The 13,019-nt window shown below is 48.0% G+C and overlaps 1 protein-coding gene and 1 non-coding gene across 2 annotated transcripts in view; one reads left to right on the top strand and one right to left on the bottom strand.

Moving 5' to 3' along the window:
- Positions 1-13,019, top strand: part of MEGF11 (multiple EGF like domains 11) — a 387,229-nt gene that overhangs the window by 334,896 nt on the left and 39,314 nt on the right. The gene's annotated exons all lie outside the window — the stretch shown is intronic.
- Positions 3,764-3,870, bottom strand: LOC129563688 (U6 spliceosomal RNA). The gene has a single exon (XR_008687423.2). It is a non-coding gene; the product is annotated as a U6 spliceosomal RNA (small nuclear RNA).

Genomic DNA, 13,019 nt, shown 5'->3' with positions numbered 1-13,019 from the left:
TTAGAGTCGGGGGATGGAAAGGACGGGCAGCTTGGACAGCGTGTGCGTGTGTGCCAAGTAGCTTCAGTCGTGTCCAACTCTTTGCGACACTGGACGGTAGCCCGCCAGGCTCCTGTCTCCATGGGATTCTCCAGGCAAGAACACTGGAGTGGGGTTGCCATGCCCTCCTGCAGAGAATCTTCCCAACCCAACGAATGAACAGCAGAGGCACCCTTTCCCACCTCCGTTTCTTTTTGTTCACCAGTAGAAGCCTCTCAGGCTTCAGCTTTACCGTTCTTAGCATTCATTCTGTAACTTTTAAAAAAATGATTCCACAATCAATAAGCCATGAGATTTGCCTGAGTCTGGACTCTCAACCGCTCTTAAACAGAAGGGAGTAGACCAGACTCCTGCCTTCAGGGGAGGGGTATTCCAAAAATAGGTTGGGACACTGAGGCACTTGCCTGCTCTTGGGGACCTGCCTCTGTCTAGTTTTTTAAAATGTTTTAAAGCCTTTGTTGAAGTATAGTTGACTCATAATGTTGTGTTAATTTCTGCTGTATAGCACAGTGACTCATTTGTACACGTATATATATGTGTATATATTTTTCATATTATTTCCACTATGGTTTACACAGGATACTGAATGTTGTTCCCTGTGCTCTACAATAGGACCTTGTTCTTTACCCATCCTACATATAATACTTTGCATCTGCTGTTCCCAAACTCCCAACCTTCCTCCCCTTCCTCCTCCCCCTTGACAACCACCAAGGGGCTCTCTCTGTTGTCTCTCTCTGCCAGTGAGTCTGTCTCTGCTTCACAGAAATGTTCATTTGTGTCATATTTAGATTCCTCATATAAGTGATATCATGTGGTATTTGTCTTTCTCTTTCTGACTTGCTTCACTTATGAGGCTCTCCAGGCCCATCCATGTTGCTGCAAATGGCGTTATTTCATTCCTTTTAATAGCCGGGTAATATTCCATTATATGTATACACAACCACATCTTTATCCATTCATCTGTAGATGGACATTTATGTTATTTCCATGTCTTGGCTATTGTAAATAGTGCTGCTATGAACATAGGGGTGCATATAAGTTTTGAACTGTAGTTTTGTCTGGGTATATGCCCAGGAGTAGAAATGTTGGCTCATATGGCACCTTTATTTTTAGTTTTCTGTGAAACCTCCATGCTATTTTCCATGGCAGCTGCACCAACTTACATTCCCACCAACAGTATAAAATGGTTCCTTTTCTCCATACTCTCTCCAGTATTTATTTGTACTTTTTAATGATGGCTGTTCTGACAAGTGTGAAGCAGTACGTCGTTATACTTTTGATTTGCATGTCTGTAATGCTAAAGCTGAAACTGCAATACTTTGGCCACCTTATGCAACAAGTTGACTCACTGGAAAAGACTCTGATGCTGGGAAAGGTTGGGAGCGGGAGGAGAAGGGGATAACAGAGAATGAGATGGCTGGATGGCATCACTGACTCTGTGGACATGAGTTTGAGTGAACTCTGGGAGTTGGTGATGGACAGGGAGGCCTGGCTTGCTGTGATTCATGGGGTCGCAGAGAGTCGGACACGACTGAGCGACTGAACTGAACTGAACTGAACTGAACTGAATAATTAGCAATGATGAACATCTTTTCGTGTGCCCATTGGCCATTTGTATGTATTCTTTGGAAAAATGTCTATTAGCTCTTCTGCCCATTTTTCAGTTGGGTTGGGTTTTGTTGTTATTGTTATTGAATTATATGAGTTGTTTGTATATTTTGGAAATTAAACCCTTATTGGTCACATCATTTGCAAATATTTTCCCCCAGTTCATGACTTGTCTTTTCATTTGGTTTATGGTTTCCATTGATATGCAAAAGCTTATAAATTTGCTTAGGTCCCATTTGTTTGTTTTTGCTTTTATTTCTTTTGCCTTGAGAGACTTATCTAAGAAAACATTGGTATGACTTATGTCAGAGAATGTTTTGCCTGTACTTTTAGGAGCTTTATGGTGCTTTTTCTTATTTCTATTTTTTTTTTCCAAGTATTTCAGTTTTTATGTTCCATAGTAGAATTGCTTGCTCTTCAAATAAGATAAACACAATTTAGAAAAGAAAATGGTTAAACATTGAAAAATACAGAAAATTAATGTAAGTAAAATATCTTTAAGTCTATGATAACAACTGATACTGAATTTTCTTTTTGCTTATTAAATTTGTTTTTTTTTCACTTTTTTTATTGGAGGCTAATTACTTTACATTAATAGCCTTTTAGAGTTTACTTTTGTGTATGGTGTAAAGGCGTGTTCTAACTTCATTGATTTACATGTGGTGGTTCAACTTTTCCAACTGCACTTGAAACGACTATCTCTCCCTTATTGTATATTCTTGCCTCCTTTGTCAAAAATTAATTGTCCATAGGTGTGTGGTTTTATTTCTGGGCTCTCTATTCTGTTCCATTGTTCTATATGTCTGTTTTTGTGCCCAGACCACACTGTTTTGATTATTGTAGCTTTGTAGTATTGTCTGAGCTACAATAATCAAAACAGTGTGGTCTGGGCACAAAAACAGACATATAGAATCTGATGGAGAAGGCAATGGCACCCACTCCAGTACTCTTGCCTGGAAAATCCCATGGACGGAGGAGCCTGGTAGGCTGCAGTCCATGGGGTCGCTAAGAGTTGGAGACAACTGAGCGACTTCACTTTCACTTTTTAGTTTCATGCATTGGAGAAGGAAATGGCAACCCACTCCAGTGTTCTTGCCTGGAGAATCCCAGGGACAGGGAGCCTGGTGGGCTGCCGTCTGTGGGGTCACACAGAGTCGGACACGACTGAAGTGACTTAGCAGCAGCAGTATTGTCTGAAGTCTGGGAGAGTTATGCTTCTTACTTTGTTCTTTTTTTCTCAGGATTGCTTTGGCAATTCTGCATCTTCTATGGTTCCATATAAATTTTAGGACTATTTGTTCTAGTTCTGTTAAAAAAAAAAGTCACAAAAATTTGATAGGGATCGCATCAAATCTGCAGATTGCATTGGGTAGTATGGCCATTTAAACAATATTAATTCTTCCATTCCAAGAGCGTGGGCTATCTTTCCATTTTCTTTGAATAATGCTCAGTTTCTTTTATTAATGTTTTGTAGTTCTCAGCATACAAGTCTTTCACCTTTGTGAGGTTTATTTCTTTTCTTAGTTATCAAAGATTATAAGTGGAGAATATGGAGAAGTATAGAACAAAATACAATTATTAGAGGGTAGTTGCTCCACAGTATTGTGTTGGCCTCTGGCACTCTCAACATGAATCAGGCACAGATGTACATATGTCCCCTCCCTCCTGAACCCCCTCCCATCTCCCTGTCTATCCCACCCCTCTAGGTTGTCACAGAACCCTGGGTTGAGCTCCCTGTTTTACACAAAGATTCTCCCTTGCCGTCTGCCTTCCATATGGTGCTGTATGCTTCCATGCTGTTCGCTCGTGCCGTCCCACTGTCTCCTCCCCTACTGTGTCCACAAGTCTCGTCTACGTCGGTGTCCCCAGTGCTGCCCAGCAGTTAGCGCATGCACACGGCCCCGAGGAAGATGGCACTGATGAACCTACTTGCAGGTCTAAGTATCTCTGATGCAGTGTTACCAGGGATTGTTCACATTCCCTTTCTGATAGTTGGTTGTGAGTGTAAAGAAATGCAATTGATTTCTATATGTTAATCTTGTATCCTGCTACCTTGTGTGTTCACTTATTGGTTCTAGTAGTTTTTGTGTATTGTCCTGAAGGTTTTCTATTTATAGAAAAATACAACCACTTCACGGATTTGTGTGTCATCTTTGTGTGGGGACCATGCTAATCCTCCGTGTATCATTCCAAGTCCAATACATGTGCTGCTGAAGCCAGCTCCTGCCTTTGTCTTTAGGGTGAAGTTTGAAGCCTTCCTAGCTGGGACAGTCTAGCCTTCGGGCTCCTGTCCCGCTGCTACCCTTCAGGCTTGGTGCTCTGGGAGATCCAAATGGATTGCCTTACCCTGGAGGCCCAGCCACCCTCCCATGTACAGTGTCCCCTCTATACCTCTTTTCAGTCTGTCCTTTCCCTGGAATGCCCTTGCTTTCTATCCTCCTGGCTGAATTCTGCCTGTGTTCAGTTCAGTTGCCATCCCCTCATAAAGCCTCGTTGCTTTCTTCCTGTGGGACACTACCTTCCCATCGGACACCAGCACACCCACTCTAGGGGCACGCTGTGGATGAGTCTGTCCTATCTACTAGACAGCTGCTGGGGCAGGTCTATCTGATTCATTCCTTTCCCCTATCCTGACAGCCTCCTAACCCAAATTCACTCCCAGGCCTGCACAGAGAATGGTCAGTAAATCTCTTTGAATAAGATCCCAGGTCCTTTAGAAGAATCCCATGAGTCATGAATGTGCCACATTTTGCTTGGACCCTGGTAAACTCCCCCATCAGTCCCTGCAGGGCCCTCTGTCCCCATAACCTGGCTCCCACTTGGGATATCATCACTGTCAGTATAGTTAGCCTGTGGCTCTGTAGGCCGCTGCCCCAGGCCCACACCTCCCAGCCACCGCCTCAGAGGAGCTGGCTTCTGCAGTACACATACACACACACCCCATACACTCAGCCTACAGTGTGAGCCCAGCGTGTCCATGCTGTGCACATCATTCTCCAGGCCACTGCGATCAAATCCCCCTTGAGACTCTATGACCAGGATCAGCCCAAATGTCCTGCATCAGGTGCTAAACTTACCTCACAGCTGTCATGCCACTGACACAGGACACGCTCCACCAGAGTCACACACTGCATAGACCATGCAGTTGTGGGGAGGGGAGTGTATAAGCTGCCATTCAAACCAAGACACTGGAACAATAAGCCAAAAATCCCATCCCTAACCTGCTCTTCCACACAGGCAAAGCATCTGTACAACTGATATGCATGGGGCCCACGAGTATTATTTACACCACATATATCAGGAGTTTATGTGTTTGCATACACATATGCACCACTCTTATGGCAGAAAGTGAAGAGGAGTTAAAGAGCCTTTTGATGAAGGTGAAAGAAGAGAGTGAAAAAGCTGGCTTAAAACTCAGCATTCAAGAAATGAAGATCATGGCATCCGGTCCCATCACTTCATGGCAAAGAGATGGGGAAACAGTGGAAACAGTGACAGACTTTATTTTCTTGGGCTCCAAAATCACTGTGGTTGGTGACTGCAGCCTTGAAATTAAAAGATGCTTGCTCCTTGGAAGAAAAGGAATGACAGACCTAGTTAGCATATTAAAAAGCAGAGACATCACTTTGCCTACAAAGTTTCGTATAGTCAAAGTAGTTTTTTCCAGTAGTCATGTATGGATGTGAGAGCTGGACAAACAAAAAGGCTGAGCACTGAAGAACTGATGCCTTCAAATTGTGGTGTTGGAAAGACTCTTTAAGAGTCCCTCGGATAGCAAGGAGATCAAACCAGTCAATCCTAAAGGAAATCAACCTTGAATATTCATTGGAAGGACTGATGATGAAACTGAAGATCCAGTACTTTGGCCACCTGATACAAAGAGCTGACTCATTGGAAAAGACTCTGGTGCTGGAAAAGATTGAAGGCAGGAGGAGAAGGGGATGTTAGAGGATGAGATGGCTGGTTGGCATCACTGACTCAATGGACATGGGTCTGAGCAAACTCCAGGAGATGGTGAAGGACAGGGAGGCCTGGTGTGCTGCAGTCCATGGGGTCACAAAGAGTTGGACACGACTGAGTGACTGAGCAATAACAAGGCATACACACACAGGCTTACCAAAAACAGCCCGCAGAATATCGTGTAATAGGGAGGTAGCCCGCCTCAGCCTCCCACGCTCCAGTCCCGTCCTGCGCCTCCGTCCCCTCCACATTGCACTCACACTCTAAATGCTCATGAAGACCCTCTCCCCACCAGCATGGGATTTCCCAGCAGTTTAGAGGCAATGTTTTTTGGCACTTTTTTAAAACCACTAAGGAAATCATGAAACCTAATGCAGAGCAGTTGGGGCCATATGCTGTCAGTGTTTGTCCAGGAAGTCCCAAAGATTCCGGCCGACTTTGCAGGGACTTTGCCTGGCTCTGTCCACGGAGGGAGTCAGGCCCAGAAAGCCAGTAAGAGATGACCTGATCCTCTGTGGCCAAAATCACCGCCCCCCAGGCCCTCAGGAAGTGCCAGGGTGCTTGAGAGGGGTCAGTCCTGGGAAAGCAGGAGCAGGAAAGGGAGGCTATTGCAGGAAGCTCCTTTCTCTTAACTAAGAGCTGAGGCCTGTGTGTGATGTTATGAGCATCCCCAGGCATCAGCAGCAGCAGCAGCAGCATCCCTGTAACCAGCTTTCTCTCTTTCAGAAAATGTATACTATTTGATGCATCTTGGCACAGTCCCCAGTCTGACTCTCACTCCCACTACCTGTTATTCCACCGTCACTTGGTTCCATCAAGCCTGGAAGGCCTCTGGCTTATTTTTCTAATATTTATTTATTTGGCTGCACTGGTCTTAGTTGCGGCATGTGAACAATTATTTGCAGAGTGTGGGATCTAGTTCCCTGACCAGGGATTGATCCCCAGAGCCCCTGCTTTGGGATCGTGGACCGACAGGCAGTTCCAAGCATTGAAGGCTTTTGGACTTCAGGAGCCTCCTAACATAAGATACAAATGCCCCCTAAGAGTTCCCACCATAAGGCCCTAGTAACCATTCTTGCCTCCACGGTCAGCGTACATTTAACAACAAATCTGTAGAAAAGTACCTAGGACAGGGCCTGGCATATGGTAGGTGCTCAGGCCATCGGGGTCCCTGTCACACTGCTGCCCTGTTTGCAGGCAAGGCGGCCAGGTCTAGAGGAAAGAGACTGGGCTGTGGAGTCAGTTGGCCCCTTTCCCACAGCATGACTAAGAGCGAGTGACCTCTCTAGCCTCAATTTGCCCTGTCTAGGATAGTTCTCTCTCTAGGAAGGTCATTCCTTCCCTGCGAGCCCGTTAGCGCCTGGCACAGGCTGGCACCAAGGGGTTGGTTAAAAATCTGAGTCTCCTTCCTCCTGTCCCCAACACTGGGGACCGGTCAGTCTGTCCTAAGCCACTGGCTCATTCCTGTCTATAGGCATGAAGGGGCATGGACAGGGGTAAGGACCAGGGTCCCTGCTCCCCCTTCTTCAGGTCCTTCCCACTATGCATATACCTTTGTGCAAGAACTTTCCCAGGAACTTTAGATTTGAGAGCCTCCCGATAAGATACAAATAGCTCTCAAGAGTGTTCAGTAAGCTCTTAACAGCCTGTGATGCCTTCTTGGAGCTCATGAGAGCGAATAGCTGGAGAAGAGGAAGGGGCTATAGACAGGACAAAACCATCAACAAAGAGAAGAGAAACTTGGTTTTGCCAGTTGAGTCTCCAGGAGGACCCCAGATCCTGCAGCCAGTCATTGAACATAGCCTGAATTTGACTCTAAATATCCTCCTTTGGCCTCCCTCACTGTGTCTCCAGTCTTCCTGAAGTGTCTTGATATCTGTTTGGGAACTATTGGGAGGTGTCTGTGCTCCTCTAGGGAGACCTGAGGGGTCGGTTATGTAGCATATTTATGCAAATTAGAAAATGAAACACCCCTTTATCAAGACAGTCTATTGGCATCTGCCAAAAAACTGATAAATACACAAGCTGCAGTGACTGCCATTTGAGTGGCTCCTGAGGGTTGTGCAGTGCACAGCCTGAGCAACCATACAGAGCAGCCTCAGATCACTGATAGCCTACTCATGTTGGACAGATACAGGGTTTCCAGGCCTAACCTTCAGCCCCTCTCCAACTATCCCCCAGGGGGCAGAGAGAATAACTCAGCAACACAGGCCTTCTGCGTTATTCGCTTGCACAGGGAAACCGGAATGGGAATGGGTGTTACAAGAGGCCTCCGCCCCTCTCCCCCTCTCATTTCTCTGGCCCTCTGCTCCTCATGCCTTGTGCAGGGTTTCTCTCCCCCGGTGCGCACTGGCTGTCAGCTGCTGCTTTATCAGTTACACACTAATTAGGTCCAGTGAGGCTTGCTCTGCGTTGGAGGGGCCTCTGCGCCTGGTGTTCAGTCCAAGCTGTTCTCTTTGCCTTATGGACCTCGTGTCACTCTTTCTCCCTGGAAAATCACACATGAGTCTCCCCACCTGGGAGACCCACTGCCTGAGCCCTTCGAGCTGATCGAGTAAAGCTTTAGCTGCTGCTCCCCATCGCTTGCATTACTGCCTGAACCATCCCCCCACCCCATCCTGCCATCCATGGAAAAATTGTCTTCCACAAAACAGGTCTCTCGTGCCAAAATCTGGGGCCAATACTGTAAGCAGTGAAGTGCATTCCACATGCGTGCTTCTGGTATTGGTGTGACATTGGACACCAAATCAGCCTGGTGGGTGACCCTGAAGCTCTAGAAAGAGCATGGGAGACAGGGAAACAGGAGAAACCAGAGGATTGGGGAGGCCACTGCAGAACATCTGGAAATAGGGAGGGACCTAGCCTGCAGCTCTCCTGCCACAGCCTGCTCTCCCACTCAAGGGTAAACTCCATGAGAGTAGCGTATGTGTGCATGCCAAATCACTTCAGTCGTGTCCGACTCTTTACGACCCTATGGACTGTAGCCCACCAGGCTCCTCTGTCCAAGGGGTTCTCCAGGCAAGAATACTGGAGGGGTTGGCCGTGCCCTCCTCCAGGGGGTCTTCGTGACCCAGGGATCAAACCCACGTCTCTTACATCTCCTGCATTGGCAGGTGTGTTCTTTACCACTAGCACCACCTGGGAAGCCCCATGAGAGTAGGGACAGGCTCTGTTCTGCTCACCTAGTGACCTCTGGCCTAGCACAGTGTCAGACATGTTCTAGTGCTTCCAAAACATTTCCTGAATGAGTGAATTAATTTGATCCATATGCAATGAGCACTGACTGTGGTCAAGGTACCATGCCAGGACTGGGGCCACGGGGCTGAGGAAAGCAGGCCGGGTCTTTACACTCGTGGGACTTACAGTGAGGATGAGAATTCTAGTAGAATGAGAGCTGATTTTAATTCATCACAGTTGTGACAAGTGCCACCAAGGAGCAGGTAACAGAAACCTGCTCTTGAAGTGGGAAGACAGGGGAAAGTTAAAGAATATGGGAGCCGAAGGTCCCCTTGTGCTGTGTGCTTAGTCACCCAGTCGTGTCCAACTCTTTGTGACCCCATGGACTGTAGCCCCCCAGGTTTCTCTGTCCGTGGGATTCTCCAGGCAAGAATCCTGGAGTTGGTAGCCATACCCTCCTCTGAAGGGCCCCCTCTTAGGTCGCATCTAATTTAGTGTGATGATTAGTGAGTTCATGGCCTGTCACCACACCTGATCTACGGTAGATGCTCAACAAGCGTTTGAGAGTACTTCCCTGCAAGTCAAGTGGTTAGGGCTCTAGGCTTCCACTGCAGGGGGCATGGGTTCAATCCCTGGTCGGGGAACTAGATCCAGCATGCCACATGGCATGGCCAAAAAGGTAGTTGAGTACTGAGTGGGTAAACAAATGAGGCTGGGTCACCATGAGCCAGTGTCTGCCTCACTGAAACCCACACACTCTGATCCCAGGTCCAGGGCCCTTTCTTGCTTAAAGCATCCCTATTCCTCTAGAAAGAAGACCTGGGGGCCAAGCTGACATCCCTGGCTTCCTGTCCCAGAGTCCTCTCTACTGAGCTCCATGGGTCTGTAGAGCATGCCCACCCCCTCAGCCTGGACCTAGGGAACCTAGTTCCCTCCGTTTGCACTGCCTCCTACCAACAGAACATGTTGAAGGGGACCCTGAGGTGAACTTGCACAATTGCCTACCCCTTTTGTGTGAGGGAGGGTCAACCACTTTCCATCCTTCTCCTCCTTTCATTCCAAGAAGTACTCATTAACCTCCTGCCCATTGCAAGGAAAACAGATGATCAACACAAGGAGCCCAGCTGTTGATGAATTTTCCCAGATAGAGCCGAACTACAAAGCAGCATATTGCAGGAGAGAAAATTCAGTAAACAGTATTTGAAACAAATGTAATAGAACATATAACTCATTACCCACCCGGGTCCAGACCCCTGCTGCCACGTTGCACAAGGAGGCAGGTGGAAGGCGGGGAGGAGATCTGCAACTCTGCAGTGGGAGCTCTGGGGCTTCCTTTCAGCCAGCCACTCTTTCAAATCAAGTTCAAGGTGTTAATAGCCTAGGCTGCATCTATAATTAACAGGCCTTTGGATTGGAGGAAGAATTCTCATCCATCCTCCATTTGTGGAATGAAGACACCGAGCAGGACAGGCAGGCTTCCCCCTACAGGAGCTGGAACCCTGGGAGCCTGCCTCTGCGGGAGGTGGAGGGCTGCCCTTTCCTGGACAGGGGGAAGGGGTGTTGGGTGTGGGCTCTGCAAGTGTAATGGGGATAGGTAACAATACAAGAAACACCCAGATATCAACTTCCAGGTGTTGAGAAAAGGCAAGTGTCTCAGCTTGGCAGGTGGCTTTTTCTCAAGGTTAGGGCCATGTCCTCTGGATGGTCTGTGCTTAGGTGGTGAGCGTTCCGTCAATAGGAGTGAGCAAGGGCAGCAGAGGCTACCCCAGAGTTTTACCACATCTGGGCTCTTCGCATACTGTGCTGAAGTAAGAGCCAGGAGATTCGAGTTCCAAAGCCATCCCTCCCAGCGTTGGCTGTGTGACCTTGGGCAAGTTGCTTTCCCTCCCTTGGCCTCAGTTTCCTCACGTGTAAAACAAGGCAGCCAAACCAAGTGATTTGCAACATCTTTTCCAGTTCTGGTACAAGGAGCTGTCACCCCACTGAGAAACTAGATGTGAATACAATGAGATCCTGGCTCCCTGAGCTTACAGCCCAGGGCAGAGGCAGGATATGTGACCAGTCCCAGGCCATGCATTAGCAGCATTTGTAGCCACCCAGCCAGTGTGATTCTTAGATTCCAGGAGGGCTCCCTACTCTGGGCCTGCATTCCCATCATTTCTCACTTCTTTGGGTTAAGACCCCCTACTGCAGGCAAGAAGATGCTCAGAGAGGCAGAGCTACAGGGTCCTTAGAGATGATCCAGCCACCGGTTCCCAACTAGACACGTACAGAAGCTGCAGCAGGTTGCCAGGAGCGATTCTGAACATTTTACAAAGCCTACAGGCAATTTTCCATTACCTAGGATGAAGCTCACTAAAACACCAAGGTTTTTCTTCTGCTGTTAATTAGAATTAAATTAACGCTATGTGATCTTCCAGGTTAGCGTGGGCTAATCAGAAGCCCTGATTGGTTGTAGGTGACATCATAGGAATTTCTAGGTCATGGTTGGTGGACAAGATGCTGCCACCAGCATCAGACGGCATGTGGTCACTGGCCAAATTGCACCCGTTCAGTACGTGACTGGCCTTGGACACCAGCGCGTGGTGACAGCAGTGTCTCTCAAAGTGAGAGAGCTTTGCAAACAGGGGATACTAACAAGGCTTCTTGATGGTGAAAAGTTGGGGAGACTGATTTCAACAGCTGCCTATAATTGATAAAGAAACCAAGACCTGTATGTTACCCAGTGTGAACATGAGTCAATCAGAACATTGTTTTCCAGCAGTAAACGTGCTTAGTTGCTCGGTTGCGCCCGACTCTTTGTGACCCCATGGGCTGTAGCCTGCCAGGCTCCTCTGTTAATGGGATTCTCCAGGCAAAAATACTGGAGTGGGTAGCCTTTCCTTTCTCCAGGGGATCTTCCTGACCAAGGGATCGAACCTGGGTCTCCTGCATTGCAGGTGAATTCTTTACCATTTGAACCACCAGGGAAGCCCCTCCAGCAGTAAGGTGTATAGGAATTCTGGATGGAGATTTTGGTGAACAATTGAATAAAGGCCTCAGGGTACTCCTGGCTGAGGGACTGAGCAAAGGTTCTAGGCTATGTGAGGCATGTGCAATGCCAAATGCAGCCCCCCTACTTTCTTGGGTTATTGTCCTGTCCTTTTCCCCAGAAGGTGAAAAGATAACAGATGTGTATTCAAGGCTGGTCTGGGCCAGGGGAAGATGTGGTAGATAAATCCCAGCTCTGCCTCATGGGCCTACTCTGACTTTCAGTCTCTTTCTCAGGATGGCGATGAATCTGATCATCTCTAAGATCCTATTCAGCTTGGAGGGTCTTGTCTTCCTGAGTGGATACACTCGAGGCCAGCAGGGTAATTTTCTGACTATATGTCTGACCCTCAGCCTGGCTGGGGAGGGTTTGGGCAGGAGGTGGCAGAGTGGGACATGAAACCACAGACCAGGATCTCGCCCAGCTTTCCATTTGCACAAGAGCCCCCAGGGAGGCCCAGAGTTGCTGTGGCAGCACAGGACTCATCCTTAGACCAGGCAACAGTCTGCTTCCTGTGTGTGATGGGAGCCACAGAACCCCGGCCCACCAGGGCCCCTCACTCATCTGTCCAACAGTATTTATAGAATACTTCCACTCCATGCCAGGGACTGAACTAGGAATCCTGGGGCAGCCAAAACAGATAAGATCCCTCTTATCACAAAGCTTCTAGTCTAACTGACAGAGAGAGTAAATAAGTGGGCAAACAAATGCATCCAGATGCAAGCATGAGTGTGCTTGTGTGGACACTGCCTGGGAGCTGCCCAAGGGCAGAGACCAGGTCACAGGCTCCTGTGTGTCCCTGGAGCCCACTCCCAGGGCTGGCTCAGAATCAGCCCCACTCAGCAAACATTTGTTGAATTGCTTGGCATGAGAAAGAAAGCATATGGAGATTGCCCAGTCCTTCTGGTTCTGTCCACGGTAGAAGCCAGCATGTACACACAGACATCTCATTTCAATTAAACAACAGTTATCGAGGGCCCATTATACACCAGAAGGACCCCAAGCTCTGAGAATCTAGATGTGTGTACAGTGAGGTCCTGCTCCCTGAGCTCACAACCCAGGACAGACGCAGGTGTTAAGAGCTAACCAGGAGCCACCCCAGTGTGCTAGGATGGTGGTGGCTGTGTGTGCACCCAGTTCCTACCAGGGCAGCACAGGCGGGCTGGGGAGGGAACACACAGGAGGGAAAGATGAAGAAGAGGTC

This window comes from Moschus berezovskii, chromosome 9, assembly GCF_049115385.1.
Source record: "Moschus berezovskii isolate FMDL1 chromosome 9, NW_MosBer_1.0, whole genome shotgun sequence".
Classification (NCBI taxonomy): domain Eukaryota; kingdom Metazoa; phylum Chordata; class Mammalia; order Artiodactyla; family Moschidae; genus Moschus; species Moschus berezovskii.
The sequence above is the reverse complement of the archived record's forward strand: the minus strand, read 5'-3'. Positions and strand labels throughout refer to the sequence as shown.